The sequence below is a fragment of the Corvus hawaiiensis genome, chromosome 3 (assembly GCF_020740725.1).
Source record: "Corvus hawaiiensis isolate bCorHaw1 chromosome 3, bCorHaw1.pri.cur, whole genome shotgun sequence".
NCBI classification, from domain to species: Eukaryota; Metazoa; Chordata; class Aves; order Passeriformes; family Corvidae; genus Corvus; species Corvus hawaiiensis.
Window position 1 is genome coordinate 55,747,057 of NC_063215.1, and position 19,403 is coordinate 55,766,459.

Below are 19,403 nucleotides of genomic sequence, written 5' to 3' on the forward strand. Positions count from 1 at the left end.
TCTGGTGTGCAAGATTGCACATTTGGTCAGATTTATAAGTGCCATTGTGCTAGTGTCAGGTAGGGAGCCCACTGGATGAAAGCAAGCTCACAAGTGAAAATGAAGAATCCTGTAAGAACTGTATACTTAAGCAGGTCTTCAAAAGAAAACACTTGGGCAAAGGAATGCTTAAAATATCAGTTTTCCATAAAAATACCTGATTATTCTCATTGGTGATCTAGACTTTTATTGCCTTCAGAAGTAGTAGATTGGCTGTCATTTTATGAAGCTCACAGCATCAATAACTTGGCCTTCATCACATCAATTTTACCATAACAAAATGTAAATCAAAGCCATTCACTGTCTCTTCTCCCTCATTATGACAGAACCTCAAATTGCAAATCAAATACATTTGACCTAAATTTTGCCATTTACTATGGCAGTGTTAACTCTCTATACACCCTAGCTTGTAAAGCAAAAAGAACAATTCCCTAAACATTATATGTTAAGCCAGCCTTCTGTAAATAAAAAGCAAACAAATCATCCTGCAAACCGCAGGTCATTTTACTTGCTCCTTGTTTACATTGCGTTCCAATACACCCACCTACTCTAGAAGGGTTTAGTCTTCAGACCTTCTTTTCAGAAGAATTAATTTAGTGAATAACTCCGTGATTATATTTCAAAGGTCAATTAAGAATTCTGCAAACGGCTTGCATCTCATCAGATTGAGAGAAGATTAAAACACGAGTCATTAATTTTTTTTGATAAGCAGTGCAAATATGTATGAAAAATGCTAGTTCTTTTGCCTCAGGCTTCCTTGGTGCATCACTTACTCTCATTTAGCACATAGGAAGGTACTTGGGGGAGGGAAAGAAATGAAAGGAATAGCAGAATCCTTAACATTTTGTGCATATGTATTAATGTAAGCAAACAAACTGATTGTGAAACACTGAAGTCATGTTGCTGCAGCTTCAGATATCCTTTTATTGTATGACCTTGTGCCTATCTATGAAAGGGTAGCTAAGAGCATTTCAGGAGAGTGGGAGAGGGATGAAGATAAGTCAGAGCAAAAAGGGGAAGGGATAGCTATGAAATGACAAAGTACAAAATCAATGTTTTTCATCATTTTAGGCAATTAAATAAAATGGTAACTATCTCTGGTTCTAATCAACATGTAAGGTCAAAGACAAATATCATTATGTATAATTTTTCTTCCTGCTATAAATTTCAATCAAGTACAAAGGCATCAGGGAAGCATGCAGATTACTGTAGGTTTTTAATAATACTAAAATTAACTTTCTTATTGAACACAAAAAAATATTCACTATCCTACCAAGCCTAAGGGAAGAATTAATACATGTATTTCAAGTTCAGATCTTTGATCAAAGTTTGTTTTCCCAAGATCTATAGTGGTTTAGATCTTACGGAGAACTAATATGCTGATGATATTACGGAACAGAGACTTTGCTGTGGTAAATGATGAATTAAAAGCAACATTAGGTTTATGTTTACCATGAAACATTCCATAATATTTTTGAAATTATCTGAAAGCAGACTGGTATAGTAGTCTACATTAAAAAATACTTACATTTTAGATTAGATCATGCTTTTGTTTTATTTCTCAAACTTTACTTCAAAATATGAACATTTAGACAAAATCATAAAATATTTATGAAACCTGCCAAATAATTTAAGCAATAAGTCCATTAGCTTACAGCCTTATACTTTGGTCAATAAACTTCCTTGACTACAACTTTCAGCTTTATATTAATACTGGATTTTCTTTTTCTCTGTAACTGTACAATTATAGAATTTTAAAGAGAATCAAATCACGAGACAGAGTCTGTAGTCCAACATTTACAGTTTATGTTTGGAGGAAGGGATGGAAGGACACAACAGATCTTTTTTTCAGCTGACACTTAAGTGGTTTTTTCCCTTTAAGTCAGTTTTCTCAATTGTAATGCTCAGCTACCCACAAAAGATTTCAATACATTTCCAACAAGTCATGCTGAGTCTCAAAGTGAAGGAGGATAAACAGGTGATGGGGATGTGGCACTCTCCACACCCACAAAGCAGCTGTTTCGCAACTTAGGGATGGTTGTCTTCATAACTGTCCATCTGCAACTGGACTAACACAGTGAATTATGTTTTATAATGATCTCTTCTGCAAACACACTGCAGTATCCTAAGCAGTTATCTACAGGATTATGGGTAGGTAAATAATAAAAACCTTGATGCAAATCTTTAAAGAGGAATTTGCTAGGATATTTTAAGAGTATCATAAGCTTTAGTTCCACAAGATTCCAGCATCCAGACATTAATTTAGCCCAAGACACAAATTATTTTCTCTGTTATTTTTACAAAATTTTTTTCTGCTTTATTTAACTGTCTAAGTAAAAGCTAAATGCAGGACACCTGAATAAAATAAAAAACAATAAAGCCTACTGCACACTTGAACAACATTGAGATTTATAGTAAATAAACATCATTCATCTGTTAAACTCAATGCCTCTGCATTATGGCAACAATCAATTGTGTTGCGTCTCTCTCCAGTTCAGTAAAACACTACTGAGTAACGGTGAAAAACACTTTTTGATTCCCCCTTTTACACTCTTAACCACGAGATTTGATTCCCTGTACTTATCAAATTTTTATTAAGATAAGAATCAAGTAAAATTTCAAATTTATCTTTTCAAATATTGCTATAGAGATGTTACATCCTATATAAGTGATATCACAGTTTCCTTGTGGAAAAATCATAAATGCTACCATAATTAGGATTTGAGTTAAGGATGAAAGAGATGGAGCAGATGGAATGCAAGAGATAAACATTTACATGCAAATATCTTTGTTAACAGGAAATGTTTTAGGAGAAGCTATCAAAACACATGGAAGATAAATGTTCATCTATTTAAGTCAGATATATTTGAAAGTCTCTCCTAGAAGCAAAGTCAGCTAAAGTCTGCAAGCAATCCAGAAACAGTCAGCGTATGACTCAAAAAGGAGCAGCAAAGCATTCCCTTTCCAAAAGTCAATAGGAAACACCTAGCACAGATCTGGATGAATACCACTTTCCTCCTCTCGGTAAGGGAACTTGGTGCTCAAGTTAAGCAGACTACATTGAATGAAGTATTTGAACGTGTTCTCCCCCCAAAACACCACTATTTCGGATTTACTCAAGGAAAAGTTAAAACTCTCACTAATCTCTAATTTTCACTTGCTATCTTGTAACCAATTAGCTGACATCAGGGAGCCTACCTGAGGTATCTGTTCAAATTGCTGGCTTAACAAGGGCCTGTTCAGTAAATACACACCTGCCACAGCTGTCATGATGACAAACACTCTTTTGCTCCTCTTTCTTAAAAGCCTGAAATTGTAAAATATTGCTACCTCTAAAACAAGCTCTAAATAGTACACAAAGCTTCACAACCAAGGAGCTGGAGGTTTGGTTTGGACAGCTTTGTATGTGATGTTTATTTAGGAAAATCTTATTGAAGCCTTCTTTAAATAGATGAATGTTATATAAAAAAATATGTAATAATATACAAATAATGCAGGTCCCTCAAGGAGGCATTCATATGACTCCAGCAGTGCTGTGACCTCTCACATCTGGGGATCGCACCTGCAATGGATCAATGGATCCACCTATGCTGGATCAAGGAGAAAGAGGCAAAAGAAGAACAAAGTTTCAAGATACACATGGTTTCAAGAGTGACCATAGCCACGGTACTAGGTCCCAGCTCCACTCCTCAGACCTGCTTGCTGATACACAGAGCAGGTGAGGTCACCCCCTGAGATCTCAGACCTGAATGAGCTTGAAGCAAAAGGAAACTGTCTCAAGGTAGTGGGGGAAGAAGACAGAGAAGATGGTTGGTTTTAGAAGATGGGGTGAACAGGTTAGCAGACTGAAGGATCTCTGGGCTGGTGAGGGGTGATCCTGATCCAGGGAGAAGATGCTGAACTCTTGGACATGCCACAATTTCCCAATTTACAAATCTGAAAATTTTGGCAATCCATGGTACAAACTTTAAAATGCTGCCACACACTGAAATTATAAAACCTAATACGTAAATAAATCTTTCTACTCAACAACTTCCCGTCTGAATAAACTACATTCTTCCCAAGAGACAGGCCTAGCTGCCTTCAAGGGTTTGCATTCCAGCTCATATTCATTTTGCACCTTCATAACACACATCCATGCAATCACCTTTCCACTTCAGACTGGATAAATAGTTCTTTTTTAGTTGCACTTGTGGAAACTAATAAATACATAAACAAGCTACAAAACCAAGATCTGAAGTAGGCCAGTTACAGTCACTGAAAATGGAAAAGTGACAAAACAAGCAACAAAAAATCTAAAGTAACCCGAATTGTTTTAATGTTAACTTCCCTCACTGAGAACAGAAATGTTTAAAATAGAGCAGCGAAGATTTTATATCACTTCTGCTTGCAGTTGCTAGACCCAGTGTCTTTGGTGGCTAGGTTAAATAGTCATCACCAATTAAACCTTTTCCTCATGCAGCCATTCTCTGGCCCTTCTCACAAGAGCTGAAATTTCCTCCAGACTGACTCAAGAGGCAGTCACTCTTCAGTCTCACCAAGAGGTGCTTTCCAAACCCTAAACATGGTTGACTGTTCTGTTCTCTGTTCTTTTCCATTTCTCAGCATCTGGTTTTGAAATAGACAACATCACAAGGGCAAATGCTCACTGCAGATGCAATTACATCTGCCCACAAACAATTTATACCCCAACTGTACATATATCCATACATGGTTGTAAAATCTCCTGTCACTCCTGAGACCTCTTGAGTCATTGCTTTTGGAGCTGCAGTCCCACAAACAGAAGTAGTCATAAAGGGCTGACTGAGTACAAGTACCAAAACAAAGAATACTCTGTGAAAACACTACCTTCATAAAACAGCAACAAAAAAGTCTACTTATGCTACCACCTTTAAGCCTCATTCTTCCCTTGATACTGCTCTGCAGTCAATACCATATCAACTGTTACCCAAGCGGATTATTTTAAAAAGAACCAAAAGTTTTGGATAATTTCTGGTCTTCAAAAAAATCCCAGCTCATACAATGACAACATCGCATCAACGAGTTCATCATCACATTGAAATGAGAAAAGCACAAAAACTTAGAATAATCTACAGTCTTTAAGAAAAAAAATCTAGGTCATCTTAAATGACTTGAAAAAATCTGGAATCAAGGGTTTCATTCAAAAGGTCCTGCATGGATAGTGCCCTGTCCTACAGATTTAACATGTATTTTTTTTCAGCTATTGCCATTTGATATCATCATTACCAGTAGGAGAAGAAAGTACATTACCCAAAGCCAATACATTATTACCAGAATAAGGATTATTGCACAATGTCTATTCCTGAGCACAACTATCCGCTCCCTCAGATCTGTACTACTACTGCCTAATACCAATTCATGGCAGGCAAAAACCCACACCATTCTCCATCTTGTTCAACTCACTAGTCTATTTTTTCTATTTAGTTTTCATCATCTTAATTTTCTAGTCCTTAATTTATATTAATTCTTAGCCAACATGCTCATATACCTGTTGTAATGAAGTCATAGAGTGGTTCAGGTTAGAAGGTACTTCCGGAGGCCATTCTAGTCCAACACATTGCTCAGATCAGGCTAAACCACACAGCAGGCCTATCACGCCTCTGGGCATCTGCTCTGATTTTACCACTCATTAAAAAAACACAAACCAAAATTTTCCATATTCCAATTTGTGTCCACTGCCCCTCATCCCACCACCATGAGAAAAGCACATGGCTCTATCTTTCCTGTATCTTCCAATCAGGTATTTCTAGACCACAAATAAGGTCTCCTTTGAGCCTTCTTTTCTGCAGGCTGAACACACCTAGCTCTCTCAGTCTCTCCTTGAATATCCTGTGGTCCACTCTCAGACCAGCTTGGCAGCCTTTTGCTGGACTCATTCCAGCATGCCCGTGCCTTTCTTGTCGTGGAGAGCCCAGAACCAGGAACATCACTTCATATGTGTCTCTCCAGTGCTAAGCAGGAAGGAAGGATGGCCTGTGTGTACTCCAGCAGCCTCAAGAGGCTATCAGCCACTCTTGTTGCAAAGAAGCACTGCTGGTTCATGCTCCACCAGGACTCCCAGGTTCTGCAAAACCATTGTTCAGCTAGCTGGCCCCAGCCTGTGCTACTGCATGAGGCTGCTGGTCCTCCCCAGGGCCATGACCTTTCATCTCCCTTTGTTAATCTTCATGAAGTTCCTGTCAGTCTACTTCTGCAACCTGTCCATGATCCTTCAAGCACAGCCCTGCCCTCCAGCACACTAAAGACATTAAACTGACCACCAGCAGGACTTGCACCCCTGATCACAGCTTTGAATCTGGGAGTTCAGCCAATTTTCCTCTCATTTATTTGCAGAGCTCGTATCTCCCCAGTTCAGTGAAAACTAAGCTATGAAAAACTGTGTTACAGGCCTACTAAAGCCAAGTTATGGGACACATGATACCTTGTTCACCTCGTACTACAGAAAGCAGTAAGAGTCATCAGGTATGATTTTCATACCCATACCCTTTTCATACCCATGTTGGCTGTTCCCACCAACCCCTTTCTTCCCTTTCACTTGTTTGGAAACTGTTTCTATAATGATCTGTACTTCCCTGTACCCATTTTCTAATCCATTTTAAGAACTGGTGTGACAGTCCTGCAAACCTTCCCCTGACAGTCCCAGTCCTGCAAACCTTCCCCCAAGTGCCAAGAACTTTTGAAGATAGAGAAAGCAGCCTCACAATATCTGCCAATCCTTGGATGCATTCCAGCTAGTCCCACAGACTAGTGCATGCCCAAGTGGTTAAGTGATCCCTCTGTCCACATCTCCTCAGGTAGTCTCACTCTCACAGCCCTTGAGAGGTTTGGGGATAAGTCCTTACCCCTGAAAACTGAAGCAAAGAAGGCATCAAGTACATCCTCTTTCCTTTGTCCCCGGGTCCCTAATCTCACTAAGCAATGGGCTCACTCTCTCCTTAGCCTCCCTCTTGCTGCCAGAGCACTTATGGAGGAAACCTTTCCTGTTGTACTCCAGCTCCTTTTCTACCTTGAATTCCAGGTGAGCTTTGGCTTTCTTGACTCTGTCCCTATTATGAGCATGCAATGTCTCCATATCTTTCTAAGTAGCCTCTCCCTGCTTCTCTCTCTGTGAATTCTTTTAGTGCACAGGCTCTGTTCATCCATAATGCCACTCTGCCACACCTGCTTAACTCTCTGCACAAGGCAACAGTCCGTCCCTGTGCTCCAAGAGGCTGTCCTTGATCCACCAAGTCTCTTGAACCCCTTTGCCCTTCAGGGTACCTCCCAATGGGATCCTGCCAAGCAAGTCCCTGAAGAGGTCAAAATCTGCTCTTCAAAATTCAAGTCTGTAATTCTGCTGTTAGCCTTGGGGACTCTTCTCAGGATCTCAAACTCAAGGCTCATTATCATTTCGGCTGATGCTGCCCTTAACCATACTCAAACAGCTCTTCCTTGTTTGTGAAGGCAGCATCTCTGGGAGTCTCTGGCTGTGACGCTTTCACCAACTGCATAAAGAAGGCTTCATCTGTTTCCTGCTCTTGATAGGCTGTAGCAGACACACACAGCAATATCACCTGCGCTGATTTATTCTCTGATCCTTACCCACAATCTATATACACTGCTTTGCCGCTTTGCTTCTTTCACATTCCTTAATCAAAATCTTCATATAAATTCCACATGAATATTACATGAATATAATTTTATATAAATATAAATTATATATGCAAAATAAATTGTGTACCTTGTGAGTAACATGGATTTCATACAATGTAAGCAAATTTCCATAGTAATTTTGAGAAGGTTTTTTCATACTAGGTCAGCTGGTTGGATTGCGAAATTTATTTAGTCTAGAGGAAAACACCAGACATTTTTATCTAAGAAGTTCATTGTCCACTTTTACCCATGTTTTCTTTAAGCCATTGTACAAACACCTATTTGTCGAATAGGCCATATTTGCTTCATGCAGCAGCTGTCTTTGTGCAGTCACCTGCTTCCAGGTGACCAACATTTTTCACTTGGTGGTAACCTCCTCCTCCTCCTTATACACTCAATGAGTTCCAGTGGAGAATGTTTTCCAACAATGTGCAATCAACATACTCAAAAGTACATACCTGTCTGAATCCTCCAAATAAGTTGCTTACATGGTTTTCCACATTTGGAGAAAGAACTTACACACAAATGTGAATATCCATTGTCTTACTCACAAGATGAACAGACCCATCTCTTGGCTTCAGACAAGATCCAATACAAAGGCATTAGCAGGACCATGCAATGAAAAACCTGGGGCTGACAGGGTGGAAATTAAGATTATATTTATCACAAAATTCAAAACACAAACTGCTGTTTCCAGCTTACAGGTGGCATGACCTAACAACTCCCTGTGCCTGCCTCTCCTCTTGTTTTTATGCCCCTTGTCCTTTCAGCTCCTTCGTTCCCTTGTGCTGCTAGCTATGATGCTTGTCAGACTCGAGTCAAGTCAATTCCCTAAGTCAGATGAATCCAGAAAAACAACAACATTTTCTCAGAGATAATGAGCTATATCAGTTCTCAGTGATCACTGATGACTAAAACTAGCTAAGGAAGTTAGGTGAAACATGAAGGCCAGGGAGGAGAGGGAGTAAAATGAGCAGAATAATCCCTTTACTCAACAGTAAGGTATTAGGCTGGCTCACTGTGACCTGTGAAGCTGCAACCTAATTGGAAACTTATACTGGCTTAATATCTACCTGCAACTGCAGTCTAATTAGAAAGCAGAGCTCTTACCGTCAGTCTGGAGGAAAGTGATAAGAGACCACCTACAAAGGCTGGAGCCAAGGCAACCTGCTCCCAAGCACTGTAACCAATAGATGCAGGAAGCCGTCTCGATTGCTAGTGCAAGGGATACTTCCTAATGTCACTGCAAATCTCACTCAGCTGCATGTTTTCTTTATTTCTTTTAAGAAAGTCCACAAGTTGGGAGATTTCAAAGCCAGCCATGAGCCTGGCACACACAGTGGAGAAGCTGAGAAAGGTAAAGGCTATGTTAGCAGATGTCAGCTATACCAAAGAGGAAAAATTAATGACAACAGCTGCTTCTGTTTGTATGCCATGTGCTTACTGATCCCTCATTCACGAGAATAAGTTAAGAGAACACAAATGCACGAGAAAGATGCTTAGTTCATACTGTTTGTTGACTTTCTCTAAAAGAGTACAGTATGTCTGGTTCATGTTTATACAAGGCTAGGTTTTTGAAGCTAAAAATAGTTTGATCCCAAACAGAGTAAATAGCTGTTAAATCCTGAGAACTGTTCTTTAAAAAGACAGAAGAACACAAGGAAGTTTGGGGGTTTTGCTAACTCAGCAATGGGTGGAGAGCTAGGTCATCTCTCCCTCCTCAGGAACACAAGGTTAACTGGAGTACCTCTGGATAGTCCAGCACTGTGCATTGTAAGTTTACCTCTAAGTTCCATATGTTTATTCTTTTTTTTTCTGTGTGATTATACTGCAGAATAGACTGGGAGCTCTAAAAGCTATTTCCCCTGAAACAAATATGTATCAAATGCCTCTTTTCTTCAGGAAATAAAAAGCATAATCACTCACCCCCCCCCAAAAAAAAAAAATCCCACCCTTGGGCTTTTATTAGTTCAGACTATTACTTAATTATACCTTTCCATACAAAGTAGGGTCCTGATAGAAGACTGGTGCTTTTTCAAGTCTGCTGAGAGTATGGGGGTGGGGGACCCTAGAGGGGTAGAGGAAAATATGCTTTTTTCCTCTGCAAGGTAGACAGTATGTAAAATGCCAAACAAATTTAAAATGTATGATCTAATTCAAGTTTTCCTGTTTGCTAATTTTAACTACAGTTTAAATCTGATAAAAGCCCACTCACCTTTGGACAGAAGCAACATGTTTTGGAGAGAAATAATGTATTGCATTTTAAGAGTAGTATTTTTCTAGTGGGTCATGTCCTCAATGCATTTAATTTCTTAATAATATTCTAAAATCTACTCTAAAACAGACTTTAACAAAGTTACTCTTTCAAGCCCAGGAGGAGATGAGACAAAAAATAAAAAAGATATCTTCGAATGTCAGTGTGTGTGTGGAAATAACATTACACATGCTAATGATTAAACAAGATTCAGAAACAAACACAAACATCACATACAAGGTAAAGCAAAGCAAAGGAACTGAATCTGTTCCTGTACCTGACACAAACCTGCTCTTTCCCTAATAAGCACCACCTTGGCAGTTGCCTCTTCACAGCCTACATGCTCAGAAATGAAATCTGTGTAACCATCATAAGACAGATTTGCCTTTTCAAAGTATTTATGTGTAGCAAGGTGGGAAAGGGAACAAAATAATCCCAGCAAAGAGGTTTGGGTGTGGAGGAAAGTGACAGGGAAGAAAGAAAAGAGGGAAAGAGAGATTAAATAAACCTTACTAACTAGCTCAATAAAAACAAATTGAACAAATAGCAATAGTAAGTAATGATAAAAACACCCAAATTAAATATTTTGCAGTTTTCTGACTGTAATTGTTTCATTAGCTCACCACAAGTTATGAAAAGTTTGAACCTTCTCAGCTGATTCAAAATCTGTTCTATAAAATAGTAATTTTATTAATACTGCAGCTGTAGTCACTATTAACAAACATCAATGACTGCTGCGTCAGCACAGATCTGCAGCAAAAGCACAAGGGAACATAAATTACATGCTGAGCAGCAAAAGGGTTAGACCTCAGAAATCAATATTTAAGCAGACAGGAAAATTTCAGGCACTGTACATTGAAAACATGAAGGAAAGCATCACTTCCCTTTGGTTTTTTTGCTATTATATGGCTTACTGAATTTTATCTCATCTTACTTAAAGGTTTTTATTTTTATGGGCATTGCTGCTTCTGTTGTTGGGGTTGTCATTGCTCAGGCTATAGATTTGTAGGTAATTCAGATATTAGTTTACAGTTGCATAACAGGTCCCGTACTAAATTGGGGATGCTTTTACTCTGCAGTGAATTCAAAGTATCTCACAGCTTCACTTCCATTAAGAGGCTTCATATCTGCTGTGGCCAAAGTCAGAAGTTAGCCCAGGGAAGGGGACATACCCATGCACAAAGGGTTACCATAACACCCTAGCCACAGAAATACGTGGCATTTCTTTCTGAAGTTTACTGCTTCAGAAGCAATAACCTGCATTAGCAACCACTATACATTACTCATTCTATTACAGGGCTTTTTTCCATCTTGTCTGAACACCAATCTTTTTCATACATCACAATATTTTTCCTTCACTCTCCTCCCCAAATTGTTCCTAGGTGCTGTTTTTATTTATCCTCTTCCAAATAGTAAAATTAGTTTACTTTTTTCCCCTACTTCTAATCTCACTTCTTCTCCATCTCCTACATGACAAGATGTGATTTTATTACTGCTAAAAATTGCACACAGGTGAGTGGGAACAGAAAGCAGAGCATTGAGTTTTCCTACAGAAATGTAAAGCTAAAGAGTAGGAGCAGATGTAGACAGGGACAGGGAAGAATGCCACCTACACTTACAGCAAGCTGAAGCAGCCATGCAAACATAAAATAACTTCACATACACTAGTTGTCTGCTTTTGATCTTTTCTATGAGAGGGTCCAGCCAAAGGGTGCCAAACAGAGGGTTCCAGGTTACCAGATGTGCTGACCCTGTGCCTTGCACTGTGAGCAGGAGGACACGAGCTCTGCCTGTGCTCTGAGCCAAATGAAGCCACGTGAGAAGCAGCACTACATTAATTCAGGTCTGACCCTCCAGTGCACTCCAAAATAGCCCAGAAAATTTGAAGGCAAGGCAACTGTTATCTTCAGGAGAAAATAATAAATACATATAAACACACACAAGCAGAAAGTGAGAGTGAAAATGATGGTAGGACAATGGCACAACAGGCAGATACACTACTCAAAAGCCAGGCTGGCTTGCTCCTCTCCATGCAGGTAAACTGTGAGAAACCAAACAAACACTGCTCCTTGCTGTGCTTTGGACTTCTAGCCTTGCCCACTCTGAATGCCTCTAAATGCCTCAAATAATCTGTAACACCTTCCAGGCTACCAAGGTGCTTTTCAACCCTGTTTTCCCTTCAATTCTGAAAGGCCAGCACAGCACCATTTTGCTTTTTGTTCACCCTTCACAATGCTACCAAAATAGCAGTTGCAGGTAATGCCTCTTACTGACATTCACAATTCCCGAAGCAGCAGCTGACTTTATGCAAGCGATGAAACACTTCCACTTACAGCCCAGGCTTCTGATCAAGAGTGGCAAGAGTTGACCAGAACTGGTCATTTCTCCCTGCTCACAGTGCTGACCAATACCGTTTGAACTCCTTGAGATACAGATACCAGAAGCCAGAAAGCTGCACCACTCGACAGAAGGCTCTGTCACAAGCAAGAATACTGTTACAAATGCTCTGATGGTATCAGGATGGCAAAGGTGGATTTGTCCAAGGTTGACCTACTACTTTGAAACTCTATCTATAACAAACAGGTTTCTCCCCTTGTTTTAATTTAGTACTTCAGATTCAGTACAACATACAAACATACTTCAAATATTGAACTAGGAAAAAAAAAAAGAACAAGGAAAAAGGAGCAGTTTCTCAGAAGGCTGCATTTTATACAGCTTACACTGGATAGAAGGGATAAGGCTGAACAAAATAGTATTATAACTTAGAAGAGGAAAACAAAAAGCAAAACCAACCAAATCAGTGTAGATAAGCGGATGTAGCAGCTGGCCTTGAAGGTGAAGTAATTTTGTGCAAATTCAGTAAGAAGTCTGTGTCAATGAATGAAAACCCAAGACATTTGTTACTCATATGCCAAAGCTGTTACTATTAGTACAAAAATTTTACTAAACTCACACCTAAATTTCTTGACAAAAACCAGATTATCTAATTGTACAAAAGCACTGATACATTGTGCAATATCTATAAAGCCTTCCCTGTGCCCCTCTGCTGTTCACTTTATACCAAGTCAGATGTATTTTGAGAACAACAGGGAATTCTTGGAATTAGTCAATAGATTGATAGTGCACTGTACTGAATGAGCCAAATAGGATCAGGATGTTTACACACATTCCTTAGGCAGACATTAATTGCACTGGACTAACAAGGTAGGCTTCTTTCTGTTAAAGATGCTACTACCAAATAACACAGACAAAAAAAAAAAAAAAAAAAAAAAGCACAAGGTTTACTGAACAAGAAAGGCAGGAAAATATGTTTTTCTGATCAAAGAAGTACTTCAAATAAATTCAGCTCTGCAGTGCATTGACAAGCTAAGCAGGAAATAAATGCCAGTCAGCTTTTGGGGTGAAGGAGAATATGAAGACTTAAGCATCCAATGAAAAAAATTCAGCCACCTTAAATAAAACATATCCATCCTATCACATAAAGAAATGTAAAAGGGGGGAAAGACAACCAGAATTTCTTAGCGGCTCCAAACAGATGACCCAAGCTTTTGCAATTTACTTCATAACATTATGAGTGACCCAGATAAGCTTTCAATTATCAAATTTTAGAACCACTACATTCTGGGATTGCATTTTCCAATCTATGGACTAGTCAACAAATTCCTTCACGCACAGTTTCTCTGATTTTTACACCAACAAAGCAAGTCCTAGAGCAGCAAGATCTTGAAAATTCAGTTCTTAGTTGCTCAGTGGACTAGTAAACTTTTTTCGCCTCTCTTAAAATAAAGAGACCCAGAAAGAGACCCTGTTTGATGTTCACCCTTCTGTAGCACAAAACAGCAAGTTGCCACTTCACATGTGGAGCAGCATCACTGTGCAAGAGCTCTGTAACCCAGGACATGGTGAGGGTTCTCCCACTGCCGAGCTCTCAATCTTTTCCATGCCTCAAGAAATGCATCTTTTTTCACTAGACACTGCTTCCCAGTTAGCTTTCGTCTGACTATACCCTTACACTTCCACATAATTTAAATTTATTCATGGGTTGGTGGATTCATTTTTACAGGAGAAAAATTCAGGTTTAAGTGAAGTAAAAGGCCAGAAGTCTCATCTATATGACATTCACATTACAGCTTTCCTTTCTGAGCTACATCCATATGAAATCTATATTAAAACACAAATTTCATGACCTTTTGGCTGCCTTCTCTCAGTTATACATTTCATAAACACTGACATTGGTCCTGCGCTGAAATTCATTTTGGGTCATGCAGGTGACACAAAAGTTATTTCCTTTCTGTACAAGACAGAACTTAAATAGAGAACAACTGACCTTTCGGATCACAACAAATATTCAACACTATTTGTACAGTAACATTTAAGTTGCACGCAAATCTAAGGATGTAATTTTCATATTTCTTTCAGGTGCCCTAGAGGTTTACACAAGCCCTGTACCCACTCATGCCAAGAGCTAATATGCTCCTCATCAGCTGCACAAGCATGGCAAATCTTTTTAAAGATGCACAATGAGCTAACTGGGCTAACAAACTGACCCATGCTCCATACTTTCTTTTTTTATTTCCAATCCACACAAGTAGACAACCACATGCGCATCAAAACAACTGGGAGAAGGCAGAAACATGAGAATGCCTCTGGGCATGACAGGATGTGGTAATGAGCAGTCAGACATTCTACCTAAAAACCATAAAAAAGAACCATGAAAGTAGAGCCTAAGATTATTTGTCAACAGATTTCCTCCAATACCTTTCACCATATACGTTCTCCATTCTGAAATAACTCTGTAATCTTCCCCCAAAATATCCACCTAAACCAGAATATGTTAATGTTTTACTTTTCAGGATTGTTTTGTTTCTTTTCCTTTTTTTCAGAGTAGTGAATTTAGTTTTATTCGTTAACAAGGCAGCATAACAGGTTATATACAATTTCTGTAAAGTGACAAAATTATTTCTGCAATACTCTTCATTGTAACAAATAACATTTGCATTTGCAAAACTCTATAATACTAAGGAATACCTTTAAAGATTTAATTTGTTTTTCTTTAGTCATGGCAGATGACAAGTGCAGCTAAGGACCACCCCCACTGCTGTTAATTTAGTTTTCTCAGATTTCTATAAAACCAATTTTAAAAAATTAGCACACATCCAATCCAGGAACATTATCCATCTGAGAGATCAGAAAAAAGATGTCCATCTCAGCACGTCAGTATTGTCCACTATAATTTAGACATTCTTCAAAATGCATTTGTAACCAGGAGGGTAATAGCTCTTACATTAAAAAGGCACTTCATTAAGTGGCTCCCATCGCACAGCCCATTACAGGCTCTCATGCCCTGACCTTGCATAGCCCCAGAGTAATGCTGCTTTTAACAGGCAAAGCAAACAGGGTAAATAAACTATCTATCTAGGAGTAAAACCATCAGTAAATGTATTATTAATATAGATAAAATCTCCCTTTGCACATCTCCAGTGGTATAAGAAAGCACTATTATTTACTCTTGTATTCTGCAAAATTAAGTTACCCAAACACAATGAATAATCCCCTAAAATAACTGGAAAATATCCACAGACAAAACTGGATTTCAGCTTAAGAGCATTCTCCAATTTCTATCTTGTTTAGCATGATGTATAAAAATAACACACATGAAAACATAATATGTGCTCTAAAGGGTTTGCTTTAACATCTAGAAGATATCTTTCTTTAGAGGGACAAAGACCACAAGGTAAATACTTGGACTTCACTTTTTGTCACCATGTCTACAAAAATACAACACCTGCTTAGCAGCCCTGCCTCCCACAAAATGCAAAAGTGCAGTTGCAGAACCATTTCCACTTATGGAACATTTCAGTAGTCTTGGACCATTTGACCTAGGAATTATGGTCCAGAGAAAAGTGTCTATTTTATTAAAGAGGTATTTAAAAAAAAATGAGTGAGTGGGAGGTGAGGATTAGTACTCAGCTGTGCACACTTCCTGTATGTAAGACCAACATATTTAGCAGAGAAGTCACGTGCAAGTCCAAAACAAGCAAGAAGAGCTGCATTTCCCCATGTTCCATAACAAAACCTGGCACTCTGTTTTAGCCCATAGCAGATACCTGAAGCCTTCAAGGAGCCTGCACACAGTAAGACAAGGCTGACAGGGCAAAACAGTAGACTCCTTGAGAATATTACTAATAAAGACTGTTTCTAGTTGAGAACATTCCTAAATGCCAAACAGCTGGAAAGTAGGAGAGCAGCCAGGGCGTCGATCAGCACTTATTTGTCCTACCTCTACTTTCTTGCCTAGGCAACTGCTAATGGCTACACTCAACATCAGCAGGTCTTTAGCTTGATCTAGCACAGTTGCTTTCACTGCTCTCAGAAAGCTAATGTTGGAAATCAGATGTTTTTCCAGGTCTTACTAAGTAATCCAAAGATTTTATCATGTAAGCTGCAGTTTGGACAATTTACAAGTTGGTATTTAAACATGTACTCAAGCATCTGCTTTAAGTGCTCACTTTATTTTTAAATTAATCATTATTGCTGCATTCATTTTTCCCATAACAGGAGGTAAGTGGCTTTTGCCTCTGCTCACAGCTTGAGAAACACAATGTAGGTCAGTCTAAAAAAATATCTGAAGTTGCATTAATTAGTCAGAGGTAATTATACTTGCTTTACCAATAGCATTTACTATTGCTACACTTGTAAAATGTTTTCCATTAGGAGAAGTTTTCATATTTTCATAGCACTCTGAAGCACATGCCATTAGGTCTGAAATTTCTCATGATTCATCATCGCTCTCCAAAGCACAACATTGATTTAAACCACCACCCCCCTTGAATCAAAAGTAAAACATTGGCCCTTGTCAATTTAGCAATTGCTATAACATTAGCAGTTGTCAGTTTTTTCCCTTTTACTATTTTTTTACGTATCCTATTCTCTCTTGCACTCTTTATTTTGGGGAGTTTTGTTGTTTGGGGTTTTTTTTAATAAGTCTTTCTGAAGAAGTACTGAAGACACTGAAGACTAAAAATTGTCATTTGAAAATTGAGTAAAAGCCTCTATAACTACAATGATTCCATGTGAACCTGGTAAAGTTAGAGCCCTGAAAGCTGCATACTCACTGTAAGGGTATTACCTTCTTATCACAGTGGTAAAACAGTGCTCCTCCTGAGACAAATCTATGCCTGGAGCCCCCATTTTATTGTATTCCAAAGAGATGTGAAAGTCAAGGTTTCCAGACACTGCAAAGGGTGTCCATACAGAGGAGGTGTCGATCAAGGAGCTTTGTGCTGAGGTGAAGGATTATAGAGCCTGAGAAGAAGAGATGGAAAGAAAACAGCCCCTACCCTAGGACTTCGTTTTCTTTGCTACTTAGTTTTTTCTAGGTACTCCTTCCCTTCTCTGCTCTCTTTCACTGACTGAACAGGAAACAGTGGAGCCTAAGAGATTCCTAGCTTCTACAGATTAGAAAACATATCATTTTTCAAATTGAAAACTGCAGTAGTTTAATTTTATCTATACTTTCATTAGCATATCTTATTCTGCTTGGATAACTTCTTCATGAATAGTAGAATGCTTTCAAGCCTACAGTTTCAACAGTAATCAGGAAGGGTCACCAATGTTAAAACACTGCACAGCAGATGACTGCACAATTATTTTCCTTCTGCTTTTGCCTGAACCTCTTGCTGTTCCATTTCCTGCAGATCCATCAGAAGAATTCAGCACTCATGTTAGAACCAGGCTAACTTTTTAGACTTAATTTAAAATTATGCTATTTCAAACACAAATGAACTTAAATATTTAGATATGGCATGCATCTTCAGAATCTGAAGACTCTGAACTTCTTAAGGGAAAGCTCATCAGACCAGAACAGATTTGAGGCTTAGTTTTAGTCCACATCTCAGTCACCAAACATCAAGCTTGGCCTAGCATTTTAACAAGAAGCCTAGCATTTTGACCAAAGAAAGAAAATAATAATAACCAGAGCTTCTGCTGTATCTGTTTTGGACTATCCCTGAAAAATTCCTTTATTCTGATAGATTTTATTGAGCAGCCACAATTTTGCATACAGATGCAAAAATAAGAACTTCCTCTGAAAGAATCCATGTGCTACACTCAGAGAAAAAAAGAGTCTGTAGCAGAATTGAACAGAAATCACATACCAGAGAGCACTGTGTCATTTAACACTGAAAACTGCCTAAGGATGACAGGTATGTTATTTGGGGTAAGCAAGAAGCTATCTCGTCATTTAGGTTCATTCAAAATAAAATTCCTCAAATTGCTCTTCTTCCTAGACAAGGTGTGCCAAAAGTCTGAAAATACCAAAATTTCCCAAAATAGTGCTTCCATCACAATTAAGATACCTCCAACCTTTATAAAAAAACATGTAGATTCTGAAAAATGCAAACAGAATAGTAATTAATTTCAGCCTTACTAGGGGAGATATTGTTTTGAGCTTTTTTTAATATAAGACCATCACGAATGTTGAGGCTTCAGGCTTTAAATTTATTCTTCCTTATGCAAAACGGAAGCACCAAGAAGACCATTAACTAAACTGTGGGTCTTGCTTAATTAAACTATTTTGCAAGTTATTGGGCATGGTAACACCTGCTCGTATTGATGACTCCAAAGCAGGGGTAACCCAGCTAGGTAGCAGTTAAGTAAAATTATATAGATCAACCACCATTAATAACTCACAACAGTATGAAAAAGCAGGGGAAAGAATGGTGCAGAGGTGAGGTTACTTCTGTGTGGCAACATTTCCCACTCCTTCTCCACACACACCTCACTTCACAAAACCTTTTAGATACAAATAAAATAGCCATGACCTTTTTTCCTCCTCTGCATGATTAATTACTTAATGTATTATTAATTGGAAAATGTAGCTGAATTTCAAATGCTTTCATTCTCTCAGCATATCATGCTGTCTGGGAAGCGCCGATTAAGCTGTTCATCAAAGGTGAGCAGGCAAGGTCATGTAGGCTGTGCCTCTTCAGTTATTCATTACCTGTCCTAAATAGTAATTAACAACAGCAATATTTCCATAAATCAAAGCTTTTCTGATTACCTTCGGATGATAGGAGGTTGGGGGGAGGGGAGGGAAGGAATCAGTGTATAGGGTTTTTGCATGTATCCCTTTTTCACCATTTCTTCTAGTGCCTACCTGAATAATTGAATCGATACATTAGCTGTCATATAAAACACAGAATTTGACTTAAAGTCAAGAGGAATTCCACACAGAATAAAGAGGAAATTGTGGCTTCCTTTCTCCCTTCCCTACGCCTCATCCCAGCTTTACAGGGGGATTTGATCTAAGAAAGCTTCTCAATTACCAAGACTGTTACATTTATTAGTTTTGTTTCTTTTTATTACCTCCCTTATCAAGGTTAGAATGGGGATCTCAGAGCATGGCCTTGAGGCCATATTCAGTGAGGCTCCAAATTTATAAAGAAACTTATCCTTC

General features: G+C 38.6%; 1 protein-coding gene across 18 annotated transcripts in view; it reads right to left on the reverse strand.

Moving 5' to 3' along the window:
• Positions 1–19,403, reverse strand: part of PTPRK (protein tyrosine phosphatase receptor type K) — a 392,047-nt gene that overhangs the window by 289,048 nt on the left and 83,596 nt on the right. The gene's annotated exons all lie outside the window — the stretch shown is intronic.